Below are 20,077 nucleotides of genomic sequence, written 5' to 3'. Positions count from 1 at the left end.
AACAGACCTCCTCAGGAAACAAACCCAGTGCAGGGCCACGGCCACAGCCCCTGGGGGCGCGGATACAAACAAAGACTGCTGGGGCATTGGGAGTTGCAGCACAAGCCCAGTGAGAGGCCCAGCACTAACTCAGATTGTGGGAAGTGGCTGTGGGGTAAGCTGGCCCTTGTGTGGCAGCAAATGAAGTCACTGACTTGAACGTAGGCACACCATGGGACTTTCTGAGGTGCGGTGCTGCTGCTGCATCCTGCCCAGATTAGCACCAGGTAGGACATGCCAGAACTCAACCGGTGGAGGCACCAGCACAGAGTGTCAAGTGGAATGAAGGCCAGCTCAGGATGCACTGGGGGCCTCTTGATCACTCACCGGGGTGAAGAGTCTATGTCATATCAGACTACAAGTATGGCCAATGTGAAGGTTGGTAAAGGCAGGGAGGGATCACAGATGACGCTTCGCCCAACAGTGGAACATGGCCATCCACCCCTCAGACTTCAGTGGTGTCTCTACTTCAAAACCACACAAAGAAATTTGTAGAACCGCTTACCACTGTCAGTATTTTGAAGGCCTCCCTGGAGCTGATGTTGGGTGCCTCTGGGAAAAACACAAGAAACTACAGTACAGGGTGAAAGATGCTGAAGCAGAAATGGTGGTGCTACGACACTCAGTGGTGGACCATCACCAATAGATTGAGTTACTACAGAAAGTAAATAAGGTACTGAGGGCCAGGGTTGATGATGCATAAGGATGCTCAAGAAAAAAATACCATCAGGGTTGTGGGACTGCCCGAGGGAGTGGAGGGGCAAACTATGGCCTTATAGCTTGAGACATGGCTGGCTGAGCAAGTACTGGTTTGCTGAATCTTTGATGGCACTGTTTGGCTGCATCCCATTGATGGTGCGGCTAGGGTTGTGGGTTTGTTGGGGAATGTTTATGATGCTGCTCATTTTGCTTTTTTTATTATTGCTCTGGCTGCTTTCCCCTGCACCAGGCTCTCACTATGCACTTAGACCAAGCAGTTGCATGATACACACAACTCACACAACAGCATGAAAATATTGCATCATGACATGGAATTTGAATGGAATGGGCACCTATAGTAAATGGTACAGATACATTCATACCTTAAGCAGCTCCAGGTTCAGTTTGCCCTCCTTTAGGAGACCCATCTGACAGCAGGGGAACTCGCTAGGTTGCACAAGTGCTGCTAACGCATGCTATATGCGTTAGCAGCACTTATGTCCTGCCATGGGTGGCTCCTGGGGTCCCATTTGTAGGGGAACATACCTTGATAGATCCAGAGGGCCCTTATGTCATAGCAGAATGTACTTTGAATGGTAAACACCCGGTGCTGGCAGTGTGGTAGGCCCCGAATGTGCAACAAACCCTCTTCCTTACCTTCCTAACTCTGGCTCTCCTCAGGTCTTCTGGTGTGGGGACATTGTCCCGGACTTGGCGGGTGACCGATCAACACCTCCCATACAAGGGGCATGGTTACATATTACCATTAGGTAGTTGCAGCAATGGGCACACAGTACACAGGTGGTTGATGTTTGGTGCTCCTTACACCCGCACTTCAGGGAATACTCCCAATTCTCGGTGCTACATGCCCTTTACACACAGATTGATTTGATTAATGGTACAGGAGCAATGATGGGTAAATGTAGATGGGTGGAGTCCTGTGCAGGATACTGTCTGACCATAACCCACCCCTTGTAACTTTCTTGTGGGAGTGGCCCTGACCAGTGATACCTACATGGTGTTTACAACCATTGGCATTAACAGATGCATTATTCTGTACACAGGTGGGGAAGCACATTGACAGATACTTTGCTGACAATAAGGAGTCTGCCTCGGATGTGATAGTGGAGTTGGACACCTTCAAGGTAATGATACAGGGAGTATGCATGATTGCACAGTACAATATGAGGAAGGGGCTATGGATAGAAATATTGGGTCTCAAAGATAGGCTGAAAATGGCGGAACGAGAATGGGTGGCTGACTCTGCATTGTACCACGCATGGGCACATAGAGTGGAGTACAGGGAGGCGTTGCAATGGCTATCCAACCTGTATTACAAGGAATATGTTAAGCACCAGGAATTGGGTGACAAGGCCAGTGGACTATTGGCCTAGTAGTGGAGGTCTGAACATTCATGCTCCCCTATAGGTACAACACGATCAAGGACTGGGCTCCTAGTGAACTCCAAATTAACAATTAATGAGGAATATAGGGAGCTTTGTAGGACCTCCAATAAACCTTCATGGGAGTGGACCTGAGGTGATCTTGGCCTACCTGGAGAACCTAAGGACCCTTCTCCTGAGTCCATTAAATTGACAGAAGCTAGATGCACCTCTGAGACTAGAGGATATCAAATAGGCCATCAAACAACTGGCCAGAGGCAAGGCACCGGGCACCAATAGGTTACCAATTGAGTTCTACGCCAACTTTCGAGTGCAACTGGCTTCCCAGCTTGGGTGTATGAACAGGCAAGGGAACACAGTAAGCTTTCAGACTCCATGTAGGAGGCTTTGATTGCAGTGCTACGAAAACCCAGGGATCTGCTTGAGGTGGCCTCTTATTGCCTTCTCTCTTTTCTCAACCTGGATTGTAAGGTGCTGTGTAAGAGTCTGGAAAATAGGTTGACCCATTTCATCCAGACTTTAGTACACCCGGATAAGAAATGGGTTCATCCTGGGCAGATGTATATTTATGTATATCCATCACCTATTCAGTGTCATGGACTGGCATGCCAAACCGACGCACATTGCTGAGTGGCATCATTAGATATTGAGAAGGCGTTTGAGACACTGGGGTGGGCCTACCTGCAGTCTGTGTTGGTTAAACTGGGGATGGGACCAGAGTTTCACAGATGGATAGGGATAATGTAGGAGTCCCCATTGGCCTGGGTGCTCCATTGGCGAGGTCATCTCCGGCAGTTTCAACATCAGGCAGGGCACCAGGTAGGGGTGCCCCCAACACACCTCTTGTTCATTCTAGCCATGGAGGCATGGCCGGTCTGCTATGTGCATGTGCCTATCAGTGAGGACTGAGGGTCAAAGGTCTTTTTTCATGTGGTATCCTTGTATGCTGACGACACCTTGATAGACCTGAAGGCGGACTCATCAGTTGTTCCAGGCATTATTGATGTTTTGGATGACTTTGGGTACACATCTGGGCTCCGCATGAACTAAGGGAAGTCGTGTCTGCAGATGCCCAAACCCATGCATCGGGCAGACAGCATCGGCTCCCTGCATGGCAATATGACACCTTTAAGTACTTAGGAATCCAGATATACCACACTGAACATGACCCGGTTGAGGGCAATTTGGGTAAATCACTTGGATCGATTTGACAGATATTCCCCTTCTGGACCCAGTTACCCTTGTCCCCAATGAGTAGAGTATCAATAGCAAAGATGCTGATCCTCTCTTGGCTCCTCTACTCATTTGTGGCGCTGTTGGTGATACCGAAGGAACCGTTCTTCATGGACCTGAAGCGTCTGCTTGCATTTGTGATTTGGGGAAACATGAGGAATAGGGTGGTGATTGCCACATTGTATCCTGCTCTGGAGGATTGGGGCTTAGGGCCATACAAATACGAGATTTACTATGATGTGGTAGAGTTCCAATAGCCTTTGCGTTAGATGGGGAATGCCTTGTGTCCTGAACAGGATATGCTCAGCTTTGACTTTCAGGGTAAGCTGTTGCTGGAGTGGTTTCTGGAATATTCACCTCTCTGTAGCATTCTGAACATGCTACTGAAAATGGTGGTTTGGTGCTAAAGAAAGTACATCCACTGAAGTACGAAGGGTGTGCCCTATGCCTCGGGCCTACCGCTGTGGGTCCCCCGCTATGTAGGAAGTTGACTGCAACATACCAGATTGGAAATTGGACTGAAGGGGAATTCATGAAGTGGGGCGATGTGGTGCAGGAGGGACGACTATGCCCGTTTGAGGATCTGATTGCTGCCAGTGACCTAGACCCAGGACAGTACATTCTGTACTCGGCCCTGCATGGGGCGGCGAGCAAGATGTAGGGTCCTTCCGTAAACTTGCCTCTGATGGTGGGCCCACTGCAAATGATGGCTGGTGGGAGGTTAGTGATGTCCAACCTCTACGGAGCTCAGCTTAAGGATCACATTAACATGGGAACTCAGGTGCTTAAGGAGTAGTGGGAGGAAAAATATAGCCTTATAGTCCATGAAAGGCCCACTCCAGCGTTAAAGGTCCGAGGCAAAGGTGAGGGACTATAACAAGAGAGTGAGCCTTTATTGGCCAGTATAGCCCAGCTATGGCAGGCTACAAGGCTATTGGAACATTCCACCACTAGAGGGCAGAATGCTCTAATAAATAAAACAAGGGCCTCTCGGAGCCCGAGGAGACTGAAATGCTCTAATAATAAAACAAGGGCCTCTCGGAGCCCGAGGAGACTGAAATCCCTCGGGCTTCATGAGACCTTTGTTCACAGCTGTTGCTGTTAGAAAAACACTGGAATGTTGGAGCTCTGGGCTTTTACCAGCCATTAGAAGCCCAGAGCTCTCTGTTGTCTTCAATGGAGCTCCCAACATTCAAATGTTCTAATTGACAATAGAATTATCAGAACCTAAATGGAAGAGATGCTTGAGATCGATCAGCGTGATCACAAGAAATGCCTGCTTTCGTTTCACCCAGTTCAACTATATACACAATACGTACCTTTCTTCAGACAGTATAAGGAAGATGTACATGAGTGTCAGGGCGGTCCATCCTACATGTCAGAGATTTAATGATGACTTCCTTCACATGACATGCTACTTCCTGGTAATTGTTGCAGAGACCCACTGCATATCTGAAGTCACGGTCTCTCTCCTCCCACAGAACCCTGCTTGCTGCCTCCTTAACTTTAGTGTGGTGACCAAGAGGAGGAAACAGCTGTGGCAGAAGGATGTGATCACAATGCAAGTACACTCTCTACAGTTATCAGAGTAGGCACAGTGGTAACCAACAACCATAACCATGCCTGGGCGTACAGAATGCACGTCGACAGTGCCACATTTGCAAACAATTTATTATAAGGTTGAAGAAACCATGCCCTCTTCCTTCCTCCTCCCACGATACCACCTGCAAACTCTGCCAAAGGAATAAAAAGTGAGTTATTATACAGTAACATAAGAGGTCAGCAGAAGAGTAAATAATCATGCCAGCTTATAATATGTATGCTAATGCAAACTGCAGTGTAATGAGATCTGCACTGGCCAGGAGCACCGAACGGGCTCAGTTTTGATGACTCTACGCAAATGCATTTGACCGAATGAGCTAATGTGCACAGCATCCAATACTGCCTTTCAAAGCGCCCTTTGAATATCTAAAAAGAGCACATAATCAGTTTCTTGAGAGCGGTCCGCCATTTTCTACGCAGCGAAGACCTTGATTGGGCTGCTGTAGTTACAGGAGAAGGCTAAACTGAAGGGTGTAAATAAGAGCCCCCTGGCATATACAACCATTTGCAGTCCAGCAGAAGGTGGGCAATAAAATATGAAAATATAAATTTGCATCCATATCAACCAATATAAGTTACATATAAAATTTACATCTACACAACCTCGTATATCTCTAGACTTCACTTCAGTAATCACTATCTCTTAGCTTTAAAGCAACCAAACCGCAGACAGATTGGGTATGATCCCTAATGAGAGATTAAGGCCCATATTTATACTTTTTGACGAACAACTGCGCCAACGCAGTTGTGCGTCAAAAATTTTACCGCCGGCTAACACCATTCCAACGCGCCATGCGGGCGCCTTATTTATGGAATGACGTTAGCCGGCGCTGCGGACTGGTGTGCGTCAAAAAAATGACTCACACCAGGCAGCGCTGGCGTATGGGAAAATGAGGGTTGTGCGTCCAAAAATGGGGCGTCAGGTCTGAGGCAAAATTCAGGCCTCAAACCGGATTTGCGCCATTTTTTTTGACACCCAACCTCCATTGACATGACTCCTGTCTTAGCAAAGACAGGAGTCATGCCCCCTTGCCCAATGGCCATGCCCAGGGGACTTATGTCCCCTGGGCATGGCCATTGGGCATAGTGGCATGTAGGGGGGCCCAAATCTGGCCCCCCTATGACACTTAAAAAAAAAGAAAAAAAATACTTACCCCAACTTACCTCAACTTCCCTGGGATGGGTCCCTCCATCCTTGGGTGTCCTCCTGGGGTGGGCAAGGGAGGCAGGGGGTGTCCCTGGGGGCAGGGGAGGGCACCTCTGGGCTCCTTCCGAGCCCACAGGTCCCTTAACGCCTGCCCTGACCCAGGCGTTAAAAAACGGCGCCCATCAGGCTGTGCGCCGTTTTTTAAGGCCCACCCCTCCTGTGCGTCAAAATGACGTCAGAGTATAAATATGGGGCACAGGCCTTAAAGTCATTTTTTGGAAGGGAACGCCTACCTTGCATATAGTTAACGCAAGGCTGGTTCCCCCTTCCAAAAAATGACGCACATGGTGGAATTTTGACGCCCGCGGGGTCGGACGTCAAAGTATAAATATGGGGCAGGGTTTGCGCCGATTGTGCGTCAAAAATGTTGACGCACATTCAGCGCAAACAGAGTATAAATATGCCCCTAAATATTTCCCTGGATGAGTGAGGCAGCTGAGAAAGCAGGCAGCAGAAAACTGAGACTCCATCACGCCTCTTCAAGGAGACGTTGTAATTTGTGTAGGTTCTAAGAGCAAAGGGAGAACAAAAATTAGGCGGACCTAAATAAGCATAACTCTGAACTTTTATAAACTTGGACTAAAATAGAGTCTTGTTAAAAAACATGCGGTTGGTATTAGCCCCCTACTTGGATGTCATTGTTCCAAGAAGGAGCACCAAACATAGTGAAAAGCATCACGAAGCACTCACCTATTCATTACGTAGGATGGGAACTTTAAGTGGGACAGACTAGAGTTACAGTCAGACGGTCTATACACTTCCCAACTTTCACTCAGTCGCAGATGTCACAGAATACACATGTCCCAGTGAGGACATTCCCAGAAAGGTGTTTGTCCCTGAATTATACTTACTTTTTAGATCCATGTCATTTTTTTTGTTTGGGCGGTGGTGGTCTTATCCCCTTGCACAAGTTTGTCTTAGTGGTCTGGAGGAACATGACAAAGCATTTTAGTGTTCCTGTTAGACCTGGCATCCTTGGCATACTTTCCCATGTCTTTTTGCCTCTGCCTCCTGTATTTTTGACTGTGTGCTGGATTTTGTTTTTGTTGATGATGGTACTCTGGGCACTTTACCACTGATTATCAGTGCTAAAGAGCAAATCCTTCCTGTGTAAATTGTGATTATGATTAGTTATCCATGATTGGTATATTTGATTCACTACTATAATGGTTCCCAACCTGTGGTCCGGGGACCTCTGGGGGTCCGTGAAGCCTTCTCAGGGGGTCCGCGACTGCTTAGAAAATGTAATAATATTAACAGATTAGGTCCCCTGCTTTCAGTAAAGACTCAGTAGGGGGTCCCTGGATTCCAATAACAATTCAGTGGGGGTCCCCGGGCTCCAGCTATGATGAAGTGGGGGTCCACGGAAGTCAAAAGGTTGGGAACCACTGCACTAGTAAGTCCCTAGTATAATGCACCATGTTTGTCCAGGGCCTGTAAATCAAATGGTCTTAGAGGGCATGCAGCACTGATTGTACCACCCACAAGAGCAGCCCTGTAAACATGTCTCAGACCTGCCATTGCAGTGTCTGTGTGTGCAGTTTTAAAGTGCCATGTCGACCTACACGTGCACCCACTTGCCAGGCCCAAACCTTCCCTTTTAGTACAAGTAAGGCACACCTAAGGTAGGCCCAAGGTAGCCCCATGGGCAGGGTGTAGTGTATTTAAAAGGTAAGACATATACTGGTGTGTTTTACATGTCCTGATAGTGAAACACGCCCACTTCGGTTTCACTATTGCAAGGCCTAGCTCTCCCATGGGTTAACATGGAGATTGCCTTGAAATATCTCTCAAGTGAATTTCACCTTGGGAGCAGATGGGGATGTGGAGTTTGGGGTCTCTAAGCTCACAATTTAAAAATACATCTTTTAGTGAAGGTGGTTTTTAACTTGTGTGTTTGAAAATGCCACTTTTAGAAAGTGGGCATTTTCTTGCTTAACCATTCTGTGCCTCTGCCTGGCTGCGGAATACATGTCTGGGTAAGGTTGACAGTTGGGTTGGTTGTAAATTCACTCTAAACAGTCACACAAAGGGAGCTGAGGTATGCTCTGCATATCCTGATGGGTCTTCCTGGGCTAGTGTGGTGGGAGGAGCTGACAATTGCACCTGTGTCTGTCCTTACACAAAGCAGTCTCCAACCCCCTAGAGTGTGTCTGGGACCAGGGCAGCAAAGGCAGAGTCTTGTGCATTACAAATACTTCCCTTTGAAATTTGTCTATTTCAAAGGCAGGAATGAGTATAAGTATTGGACCCAAAACCCCAGACTTTGAGTCCACAACTGAATTAAGAGCAGACTCTGCCAAGGAGAAGAGCCGAAGAGCTGTGAGAAAGAGTACTGCCCCTTTGCTGTGTGTGCTTTGCTGGGTTGGCCTGAAGTTGCTGCTACGGCTTTGGAGAGGACAAGGACTGGACTTTGCTGTGTATCTTGTTTGTGAAGTTTCTCCAGGGGCTTGGACTAAGCTTGCCTCCTGTTAAGAAGTCTCAAGTACTTCAAAGACTTCACCTGCCAGCCCCTAGGTTCTCTTGCTGAGGACCCCGGCTTGCCAAGAGGTGCCCACTCCACTTCCTGGGCCCTTGAGAGTTTGGCATAAAGCAAGAAAAACCAGGCACACTGACTCCGGATGACTCCAGAACTGCGCCACTGTCCGAGTCTGCGCCTAAGCTGTGGTCCCTACTGAAATGCAGCAACTGCAACCGACACCACAGGCCCGACTCCGCCGCAGCACCTCTGAAGCCCCACAACACGATTAGTCCAGAGTGCTGTGTCACCGACGTCCAGGACAGCCGACTCTGCCACGGCGCCTGAGGCCCCATAGTGTGACTCTGGCACAGCAAAGTCACCTCATCGTGTTTTGAACCACTGGACTCCTCGACCCACCGACCTGACCCCACTGGACTCATCGACCCCACCGGATCATACAGAACTAATGCCTTGCCGCTAATGCCGCCTCACCTCTGCTGTTTCCATAAGGAACTGATGCCTCACCTCCTGCATAGCAGTACGGAACCGACACCACCCAGCTCCAGCGATGTCTCACCTCCCTGACTCCATGCCACGTCTTTGACTCAACCTCATTTCTAAGGTATTGTACCTGGGGTCCGTGTGAATCCTTGACCTGTGCTGTTGGGAAGGACTCCATCACGATGCTGTGATAGCACCAGTTGGAGCTATTGTGTTTCTAAGTCCTTTATTAGGATTTAATCTTTAAAAATTCATATCTTTTCTTAGGTATGTTGGATTTTGTCATTTTGGATGTGTTTTACTCAGGTAAATATTGGGCTATTTTCTGAACTGGTGTAGTGTCCATTTGTATTGTATTTGCTGTGTTACTGTGTGTGGGTACAAATACTTAACACATTGCCTCCGAGATAAGCATGACTGCTCGTACCCAGCTACCAAGGGGGGTGAGCAGGGGTTATCTTAGGAGTGTGACTTCCTTACCCTGACTCTTTTGGAGAGCGCCCGCCGGCCCAGAGGAAATGTTAGAATGGCCGCCGCGGTCTTGTGACCGCGGTGCGGTCATTTGGCGGCGGAACCTTGGCGGACGGCCTCCTCCGTCCGCCAAGGTTAAAATCAGGCCCTAAGTGTCTCTGCTGCTGCCATGGAGGAGTACTGGCACAGGTGGTTAGCTATGGCATAGGATCAGGTTCCCTAGGTCTCTAGGTCCCATCAATATTGCTAGTTTCTGACTTTAGTCAATAATGTTAATTACTACCCGAGTCCACTGATTTCCTTGCTTCCTGAAGCATTGATGTATGTACTGCTCAGGGCCAATGGTGTCTATCATGACTTTGGGTCATTAATGACAATTGCAGCTGGGTACTTTAATGATGATTACTACCTGGGTGCCTAACAGTTTGGAACTATTGTAGTTAATTACTTGCTCCAGGTACAGCTGCTACCTTCAGAGGAGAAAAGCCATTGCTCCTCTGAGGGTAGCAACTTCAGAGTTTTTGGCATCAACTTCCCCGCATTGTCTACATCAACACAATATTGATACATACTCTGCTTGTTGCCTATCACATTGACCCTGCTCCCAAATCTGCTCACTCACACTGTCATGTTCTTACCCCCTTACACGGTGCTTAGCCATATACATATTGCCCTTCACCTCACTTACATGGTCATTGGAATTGACAAGCTGGCTTTGCCACTTCATCCGTCAATGCACTCATTCATTGCTCCAGTAATTTATCAATGAGCCCATGTATCTATTCACACATAGGTCCATGCATCCCCTCCTGTGCTCATCCACTCACCACCTATCTAGGAACTCAGTCATCCAACCATTGTCTCATTCTCACTTTCACTCACCAATGAATGAAGAAGTACTTTCGTGACAACACCTGTCTTGCCTATTGGTATTGTCAATGCTTGAGTTCTTCTATTGCTACATAACTAGGAGTCATGTTTGGGGCTGGCTATGGTCTTGATGTGAGCCTGCAAAGTATCATAATCTACCTACCTGTCTCCTGTGCCATCCATTCAGATTCTAGGCATTGCTTACCCGGGCACTTTCACATCAGTTAAGTAAAGCATTCCTACAAGGCTAAGTGAGAATAGGATTCTATTGTGTAGTACCTCCCCTTTCTTCACCTCTCTAAATGGTACCTTTCATCTACTTTATCTCCGCTTTATTCAGCTTCCATGTTTCACTGTCTATGAACAAGGCCACAAAACTGTACCACCAAATTCAATTTAATTTCAATACCATATTTCAGCCCAGCACTATAAACGTACAAACATAAATACACATTTAACCCAAAACATAATAATACTAAAAGGATAAATTTAACTTACAATCACAAGAGAGAAAAATAAACAGCAAAAAATATTTTACAAATTCCCCAAAAAGCAATAGACGCAATATTTAAAAACTTTCATAAAAAAGACATATTACTATACAGTAGTTGCCAAAGTTTGGTCCCATGTCATCCTCCTAAAAGTGTGCCAGTTAGGGCAAAACTAAGCTCAAAGCATGATATCAGAAATTCTCACAATTCAAGCTGATAAAGTCCTCATACAGACATACCATGTGCTTTCTAAATATTTGGCAACTAAGAATATAATACATTGGTGTAGTATTAATCAGACAAATTCTCTACGGTTGGTGCAAGTCCAGAACACGGCATAATGGAAAAATCCAACCATTATGTTGTCTAGTATATTTAGGACAAAAGAAAAAAAGCTTTCAGCTGTTTTCGCCTGAAGGGTACATGCTTGGCACAAGCTATTCTATACTTTGGAACCCCTCTATTTAGAAGTAAAAGATGACAACAGGATGATACCCAGCCTGAATAGAATATACTGAGCCTTAGTAAAAGGTAGGTCACATCCATGTATGATTCAAAGCGAGGAACAAATTTAGCTTCTAAGAAGCTATCTACTACTGAGCCTGTAGTACCCCGGTTGACCAGGGATGCCTGTTCATTCTCCCAAAAGACACACTTCACCAAGGTAACTGCAGTAGGCGTAATCAACTCCAGGGAGGACCACAAATTGGACACACCCAAAGAGCACAACATCAATCTCACATATCTCAGCCACGGCAGGGTGCCAAAATCTTTTTGTCTGCCTAAGGTATATTTCAAGCCATGCCTATGAGGGTCCAACTCCAAGGTCGACTAAATCCCTAACCAATACAACAATGGTTTCAACCTTACTTTAGGAATGATGGCCTGGAAGTCCAGGTCAAGTCTAAAGACCAATGGAGTAATCTGCTGGAGTTTAGGAGAAGCCCTCAGTAATCTATTCTCAGCCACTCCTAAAGCATAAACATTACAGTAACCTCACAAAGCGTCCCCGTAGGCTGCAGCTGTAATAGCCTGTGCTCTCCTGATTTCTAATAGGGGAGATATAGGATTGAAAGAGGTCCTTTTGGCCAACCACAGAGCAACTCCCACCCTGTGGTTCAATTGAAGTGTACTCTTTACAATCTGGCTATCCCAGGAACTACTGCTAGAAAGGCATACTCCTATGTAATCAAAGTCCATGACTCTCTCAAGTTTCTCACCCTCAAAAATAACAGCCCCTATGAAACACCTATAGAGATGAATCGCCATAAATTTAGGGACATATTTACAAGAAATTGGTGCATCAGGTATGATGCGCCACTTTTCTTGCACACCTTGCGCCCCCCTAAAATCACCATGGTAGCACCATATTTACAATTTTTTACGGTAGTGTGGCGCATTGGTTGACTAACGCCAAAAATTATGGCGCTAGTCCATCAATGCGTGGGGAGTCCCATTGGAAACATTGGGAGCATGAATTTAATGCCTGCTGTAGGTATGCGTTAAAAATGACGGGGAAAATGGCACAGTGAATCTCGTAAATTTCACTGGGCTGATTTTTCTGGGCCTCCTAACAGGGGAACGCCTCCTTGCATACATTATGCCTAGGATAGGCATAATGTGATGCAAGGGGTTACAAAGTGATGCAATGTTTGCATTGTGCCACTTTGTAAATTTGGCGTGAGGAAAAGGCCTCCGTGCCGACGCCTTAGCACATAAAAAATGTTGTTAGGGCAGCGCAAGGAGGCGCTTGGGGCTTGTAACTATGCCCCTTAGTCTTATTAGTATTGATGCCCAGACCATGGTTAGTGCAATACAGGTTAAACTGAGCAAGGAGAATCTCAAACCCCTGCAGCATTTTTAAAACCAGAAGTGTATTGTCCGCAAATAATAAAGCAGGAATTTTCGAGCCTCCTGAAGGTGGTGCATCATTATTGCAGTTCATTAGGAAGTCAACAGAGCCATTTATAAAGAGGAGAAATGATAGAGGGGCAAGGACACAGCCTTGCCTAAACCCCCTATTAATTTTAATATGGTCCGTGACTTCCCTGTTTACTCCTCACCTAACATGGGCAATATTGTCCTGGTGTAATCGCACAATAACATTCAGAAGTGGGGCAGGAAGGCCTAGATCCTTAAGAACTATCCACAGTTTGTCCCGAGGCACCATGTCAAAGGCAGCCCTCAGGTCAACAAATGCCACATACAAGCTACCCTTGCTTATGTTCACCTCCTTTCACCTAATCAACTAAAATCTGAACACCTGGTCCAGAGTGTTCATTTTTGCATGAAAACCTACTTGAAATTGTGATAAGATTATATTATCCATGATCCAATCCAGCAGATGGGCCAAAATGTTTCCACAAAATAGTTTTTGTCCAGCATCTATTAGACTTATGGGGAGATAGTTAGCTGGATAGGATGTGAGGCCCTTCTTGAAAACAGGCACTATCTCGTCTCCTTTCCAAGTAGGAGGAATTTGACCCCCCTCCCCATAATAACATTGGCAAGACGATTTAAATATGGGACCCAGACAGTAGGTTCCTGATTTAAACAGGTGCGCAGGAATCTTATCTGGCCCAGGCGATTTGCCTGCTTTCTGAATGTAGATTGCATGGTGAGTATCTGCTAAAGTAAAATAACCTGTCAGGACACCTGCATGAATCGGATTAGATGCTAAATTTGTCAGTAGGAGTTCCCCTTCAGTGAAATCTTGGTGGACTCTGGGTCTGCTATATAAAGCTCCTGAAAATGGCTAGCCCAACCCTGAGGAAGGATGACACTTTTGGGTCTCGAAACTGATGTTTTGGCCCCGTGACTAACCACACACCAAAATCGTTCTGGTTACCTGAGCGGATTCACCCATCACATCCTCCCATATTGAGGTATCCCAGTCTACTTTAGCCTGCTTCTGCTCTAGTTTGCACCTAGCTCTGGCTAGCCATATGTCATGCTGAGAACCACCCTTAATAGCTTTAACTAAAGCACCCTTTGCCAATGTGCAAGACTTGTTGTACCAGGTGGAGTTAGGAGTAATGGAGTTTGTTACCTTAGACAAGGGTTGGGAAAAAAATAATATTTGTTAGTATATCAAAACACATATTATGGGAGGCCATTACTTGATCAGGGGACAAATCAGGGTCCAAAAACAGGGACAGAGTAGGACCTAGCTCTGCATACACTTGGGCAAAGACACTATAATTTTCCACTACATTTTCCCACCTCCTATTCCTCCGATTGTTAGTTACACTCAGAGTGCCAAGTGGCACTCTGAAAAGGCAAACGCTCCCATTGAACAAATCTAGGAGGGTAAGGATCAAAGGATCAGGATCACTTTCAGATCTCTCTACTACCTCCATGTCACTAAGATTCCTCCATAAACGAATATCTAGTAGAAAGTAATCAATTGTGCTCCTGTATGCATTCCTTTTGAAAGTAGGGCACCTGGCCAGATCAGAAGCAGTTCCAACATTGCAGACTGTTAGGTTACAACTTAAACAAAGATCTAGAATTTGCAAGACAATCCTGGCTGTTGATGGCATACAAGGGCCCATAGCTTGGGGAATTCCCTATATTTGATCTTCCTGGCCTCAATCTCCCTAATAAGCCCTGATGGATCAAATGTGACATTCAAGTTCCCACCAACAACCACAAATTACCCCATGGGAGTCATGTCAATTAACTCCTTCAATAAAACAACTCCAACCCCATCAAATCAGGTGAATCTATCTTTAACAATTTTTCATAATGTCTAGAGGAGATGTTAAGCCATATAGCCAAGCCCCCTGACGCTCTTCCGGATTTGGACTTTTTTGCTGGAATGCTAAATGATTCAAACCCTTGCCTATGGGGTGCTTCTAGCTGCCAAGTCTCTTGAAATATAACAATATCCCTATTACCAATAAAGTCCCCCCCCCCCCAGTTTGTCTGGTCTTCCTTGCTTTCAAATCCCGTTAAATTCAAATAAATAATTGCTAGTTTATTACTGGATAATGCAGATAAAGGCTGACAAGTTTGAGAAGATACTCGCTTGGCCTGTTGCGCCATTACAGGCACAGTTTCTGGGGAGGAGAGGTCAGTTGCCAAGGGTGGATCTTGAGCCAAATTAATAGAGGCAGAAGACACAGATGAACACAAACTACCATAAGTTAAAGGCAATGCTGGAACATGTATAGAAGAACCATGATTTACTGAAGCAGATGCTGCATCCTGTCTAATTCTAGGTGGACTAATTGAACTATACAGTTAGTCCACGAAAGATGTTGAAAAGGTGGTATTCTCACATTTTGTCCTCTTCTCTATAGGGATATTAACTTTAAACTGAATCACAGAGTTAGTTGGAGGAAGTGTGCGGGTTTCCAGGGAAATTAAACCCCTACTGAGAAATGGATGTGCCAGCGTTAATTTTACCAAATCAGATTTATTATCAGATGACGATATTCGTGAAGCTGCAAGAATATCAGTATGAATTATACTATGACAATTCCGACATCCCTAATCCAATGAACTGCCTTATTTATCAATGACTCTTCACTTTCCCTATGAACGGTCTGTATCTTTAGGACACCTATTATCTTTGGGACACCTACCATATAGACCTCCCTCAGGCCTGGAACAAGATGCAATTTTGAGCCTGGGCACCTGTGGTTGCGTAAAGGTGGTATTTCTGGAATCAGTAAAGGAGCATTAAAAGCCTTGTTATGGGAGGACCAATTTGAAAGTGATGACTTTTTTTAATCAATGAAGTTACACCTCCCATCACCTGCCTTGGAGACAGAGCCGGTTCATCCAGCTGGTGGATCATTGTATGTATTGCTGGAATAGCTGGAAAATGTGGCCCTTCCAGGCCTCTAGAATTATTCTTCGTAGAGAACAAGGGACCTAAAAGAGTATCTCTTGGGTAAGGATATGGGGGATTTTCCGATAGGGTGATTAGACTGCCTCTGCAGCTCACTGGTTAACTGCTAGAGCCATTACTCCTATTGGTATCAGTCAGTTAGCTGGATTGTAATATTTCCAGAAGGGACTGGACCTTGACTCTTAAATCAGAGGTTTCTGGCCTAATGAGAGAAATAATTTCCCACAACTCTTGAATTTGATCATTTTGAGATTCCAACCATCAAGACTTAATTAAAGGAGGTGATCCTAACCGGGCTTTAGTAGTAGGCTTGTTGGAAGCTACTAATGGGGAAAACCGGTTAGCACATGGAATAGCCGGAACCGTCAAGCATTCTGCCATAGGGCTGCCACCATCCAGTACTGTTGGTGAAGCTAGTGAACTACGAACAGCCCGAGTAAGTGAATTTATAGTTGTTTGCGGTTCTCCAGAACTAAATAATTTGTCCTTAGCAACCATTTTTTTTCAAATAAAAGGACAATTTTACTTTTACCCCTGGAGCCTCAGGCTTCTTTTTCAATGCCTTGGGCACATGATTGATTAGACTGCCTCAATAAGGTTGTCAATGTCCTGTAAAGTGCAATTTGTAGCTTGTGGGATTTTTTTATTTGCAGGCTCACTTGTACGCTTATCATTGCATTTCCTTTTCCCCATCTCAACTACCTAGTTTAATCACAAGGGTAGCACAATAAAAATATGTTATTAAAAATATGAAGTAACGAATTAAAAAGCTAGTAAAAAATATCATAAACCAGTACTAGAGGCGCTATACATTTATAAGAGCTACCATAAAAGAGCAAGAGTATCCTCAATCACATACACTACAAAAATCACCAAGTAATTACAAAATGTATACACAACAAATTGTACAAATAAGTGGAAGTCACCATACAGCATGTTCAGAACCTTACTTCAAAAATGTCTACATCTTTACAAAGTTGATTTACAGATTTTTTAGGGTGGCAGCTATCATCGCATAGTGTCACAGTAATTACGATCAACGGTTAAAGCGTTATTCTTGTCTGGTAGTCCAAACGCCAGGCTGCTACATGATCAGAGGCTCCTACCATCAGGCACGCCATATTCCAATCAGGTTTTCATTCTATAAACCATTGTCATAAAGAACTTTAGTCCATCTTCCACTAATAAATCAATTACATCAAATTGGGAGGATGCATTGCTTTTATCAATACGTACTTCGTGGCTCTGGGTCATATTTACTAGATGAGGTGCCCATTTCTCCCTTACTGGCTGTTCTACTAATAACAATTTTCCCCAGTGTTTTGGAAACCTGTTGATGATAATATTTCGTTGCTTATGCATCTATAAATGTATCTTCTATGTTTAAGGAGTATTCTTGGTTGTTCTCAAAAGTTACATTGATAATAAGTAGCTATTGTTTCTTGCCTTAATTTTATGTTCTACATATACTTGTCATATGAATATTTACTATATTTTTACAGGCACAGTTATATGGCTGTTTCGATTTTTATCAACTCTGGTTCTGTGTGCCTTTTTTGGTACTATTTTTAGACTGTCCTCATCACTTTAGAAATGAATAAAATGTTTTGAACTTCAAAAAATGTGTTGACCATGAATTAGAGTTTGCACACTTTACACCCTATTCCAGTTTTAGCACCACAGGATATACAATTATGTGCAATTTGCACATGATTTTAACTATTCGAAAGGGGGTAGACTGGCATTGTGCTCAATCTGCCATCCTCAGCCATCAACTTTTAACAGGTTTTATCTTGAGTGTATCAGAGGGCAAACATCCATATCACACCCGATCTGTAAAACCGTTTCAGTAGCATATGCAAGTTTTTTGTGACTGACAGGGGATTACCTCCTTACTAGTAAATGGGGCCTTGGATGTCCATTTACGCCCTTATACCAGTGACAAAATAAGTGCATTTGAATTTGCAACTGCTTAGGACCAGTGTTGACTTACAGAAGTGTTCGCATAGTGATCTCTGTCTTTCATTGCATTTTAGCAGGTGGTAGCAGCAGGCCGTACACACCAGAATGTGGTAATAAAACACGCAAAACAGATGCAAAAATACCTAGGCTCATAAGTCCCAGTTTTAGTGATGCTCATTAAAAAATACACAGGACTCCCAGTGCAAATCTTATTTGTGCCAGGGAGTTGAGATGCCCAATTTTTCAGCATTGCCACTTGAAAAGAGTACATATGCTTTTGCAAAGTATAAACATTCTAGTCCTTTTTTTTTGGCCCCTTTCATGCTTCTTTGAACTTGTTTTGAGAACCTCGCACCCAGCTTTACCTGTCGGACAAAGCTGTAAAGTATGTCACACATTCTGATATGTTTGAAAATGGTTGAAGGCATCGTAAAATCAATTGCGCCCACCTCCACGCAGAATGCACACAGCTCGCGGTTCAGTGGGCAGGCTTGGTTTAATGTGTGATAGTACACCATGCCAGTGTTCTAGAAACTGTGAAAACAATGCGAGCTTTGCAGGGCTTACGGTGAAATAGAACAAAAAGAGCATTTATACACATTCTCGGTACTACTGTTTTCTCTCCATTGCCCATGGTTCAGAGATTTGAACTTTGGTATAAAGCCGCTATATGTCTCAGTGCACAGGCGGCCTTTACATTTTGGATGCGGCAGAATTTAGAAAAGGAAAAGTTGATGACATGTTGGGTCACACATTTTAAATGCTGGGAATTAAAGTAATTAAATTAAAGGAATACGCTGCCGCAAATTTAGCAAAGAGTGTTGATATTAGTAGTAGTGGCCTAGGCGACAAAAATAGTTTACAAATTTAGGCCTGAATTTTGATTTGGGCAAAAGCGTAGCGGCAGCCTTAGACTCTCCTCCTGACATGGTCACCGGCTGTTTCTTTATCATTTGAAAGGGCCATTCAACGTAGACAAAAACAACACATTTGTTTTACCCAATGCTCTATCTGTAACAATCACCTGCATTACGGTTCTAGAATGTTGCTTTGTTTGATGACGTTTGGGTTTGGGGTTTTGAAAGGAATTGTGACATCATTTACTGGATGGCCCTTTAAGATAAACGAGATGAGATAACTCATTTAATCAGCGCCAGGAGTAAGGTCGTTTTTGCCAGAAATTTGTAACTATTGATGGTTGGCTGGTCTGATTCCTAAAGAACAAATTATGACTTGGGTCGCCAAAATTAATTACGCGAGACTAGTATCAGGATTTCTATTTCAGTGTTGTTAAGTAGTAACACGTTCTCATGCATCCACGAGCAAGCCTTAACCTTCGCTAGTTCTGGGTGTCACCTGGCTCCAGATTGGTGGTAGTCTTACGATTGGTTCAGCACAAATTGATCAATTTTTCATACCTTTCTTATTTACCCCGACACCTTAGGACATCGTTCCAAGAGGGATGGAATGGTCGACAGCGACGAAGGACACGGAAATGCTAAGAGGGATGAAGTTACGTGCGCTCTGAATGGGAAGTGCCACTTGTGTACATGCTTCTCTCGTACACATTCGATTAAGATATTCCTGTCACATACAGACACACACTCATAAGAGGTGACAATGTCAAGTGTTTATTAACTATTAGGTGCAGCCACAGGTGGCATCAATGTAGACACCATCCTGCTTCACCTAACAAATCCACTAGCAGATTCTCTACCACATCGTGGTACTGCCATGCGTGTGTACCATCTCGGGTCTAGAACAAAATACAAGAGCCACTGGTTGTGTTGTTTTTGCTTCAGTGGAATTGACCCACTTTCATGCCCTGTAGATTCAGTGAGTGCGTTTTTTTGCTTCTCACACTGAATGTGTAAAGATGTATGAATGCAGTGCATGCCACCCATGTTCTATGCACGATCTCACTGCAGACCTGGGCTTTATGGCACAATGCCCTGGCCTGTGCCATGGAGCACCTCTAACTTTGTGCACTTGGGGCAGACTGAGACACTCTGCCTTTTCATAGTAAAGCACTGTCCCTAGAGCACCCGTGAACTCTGACCTTCTGTGGGGACTGTTTGTTAATGAAAGCGGCAACCTGGCCAGGATTTCAAAGGGGAATAGCGATCCTTCCGCAGTGCAGTGAGCGATTGCACCCACCACAGTGCCTTCATAGGATCTCATTTCTACCCAAGTACCAGGTGCTCTTTGGGGGAGATCGAACTGACTGTGTACCCCTTTATGTGGCACACAGACCATGCACCTGCCGACAGCTCCTTTGCC

The sequence above is a fragment of the Pleurodeles waltl genome, chromosome 4_2, assembly GCF_031143425.1.
Source record: "Pleurodeles waltl isolate 20211129_DDA chromosome 4_2, aPleWal1.hap1.20221129, whole genome shotgun sequence".
NCBI classification, from domain to species: Eukaryota; Metazoa; Chordata; class Amphibia; order Caudata; family Salamandridae; genus Pleurodeles; species Pleurodeles waltl.
The sequence above is the reverse complement of the archived record's forward strand: the minus strand, read 5'-3'. Positions refer to the sequence as shown.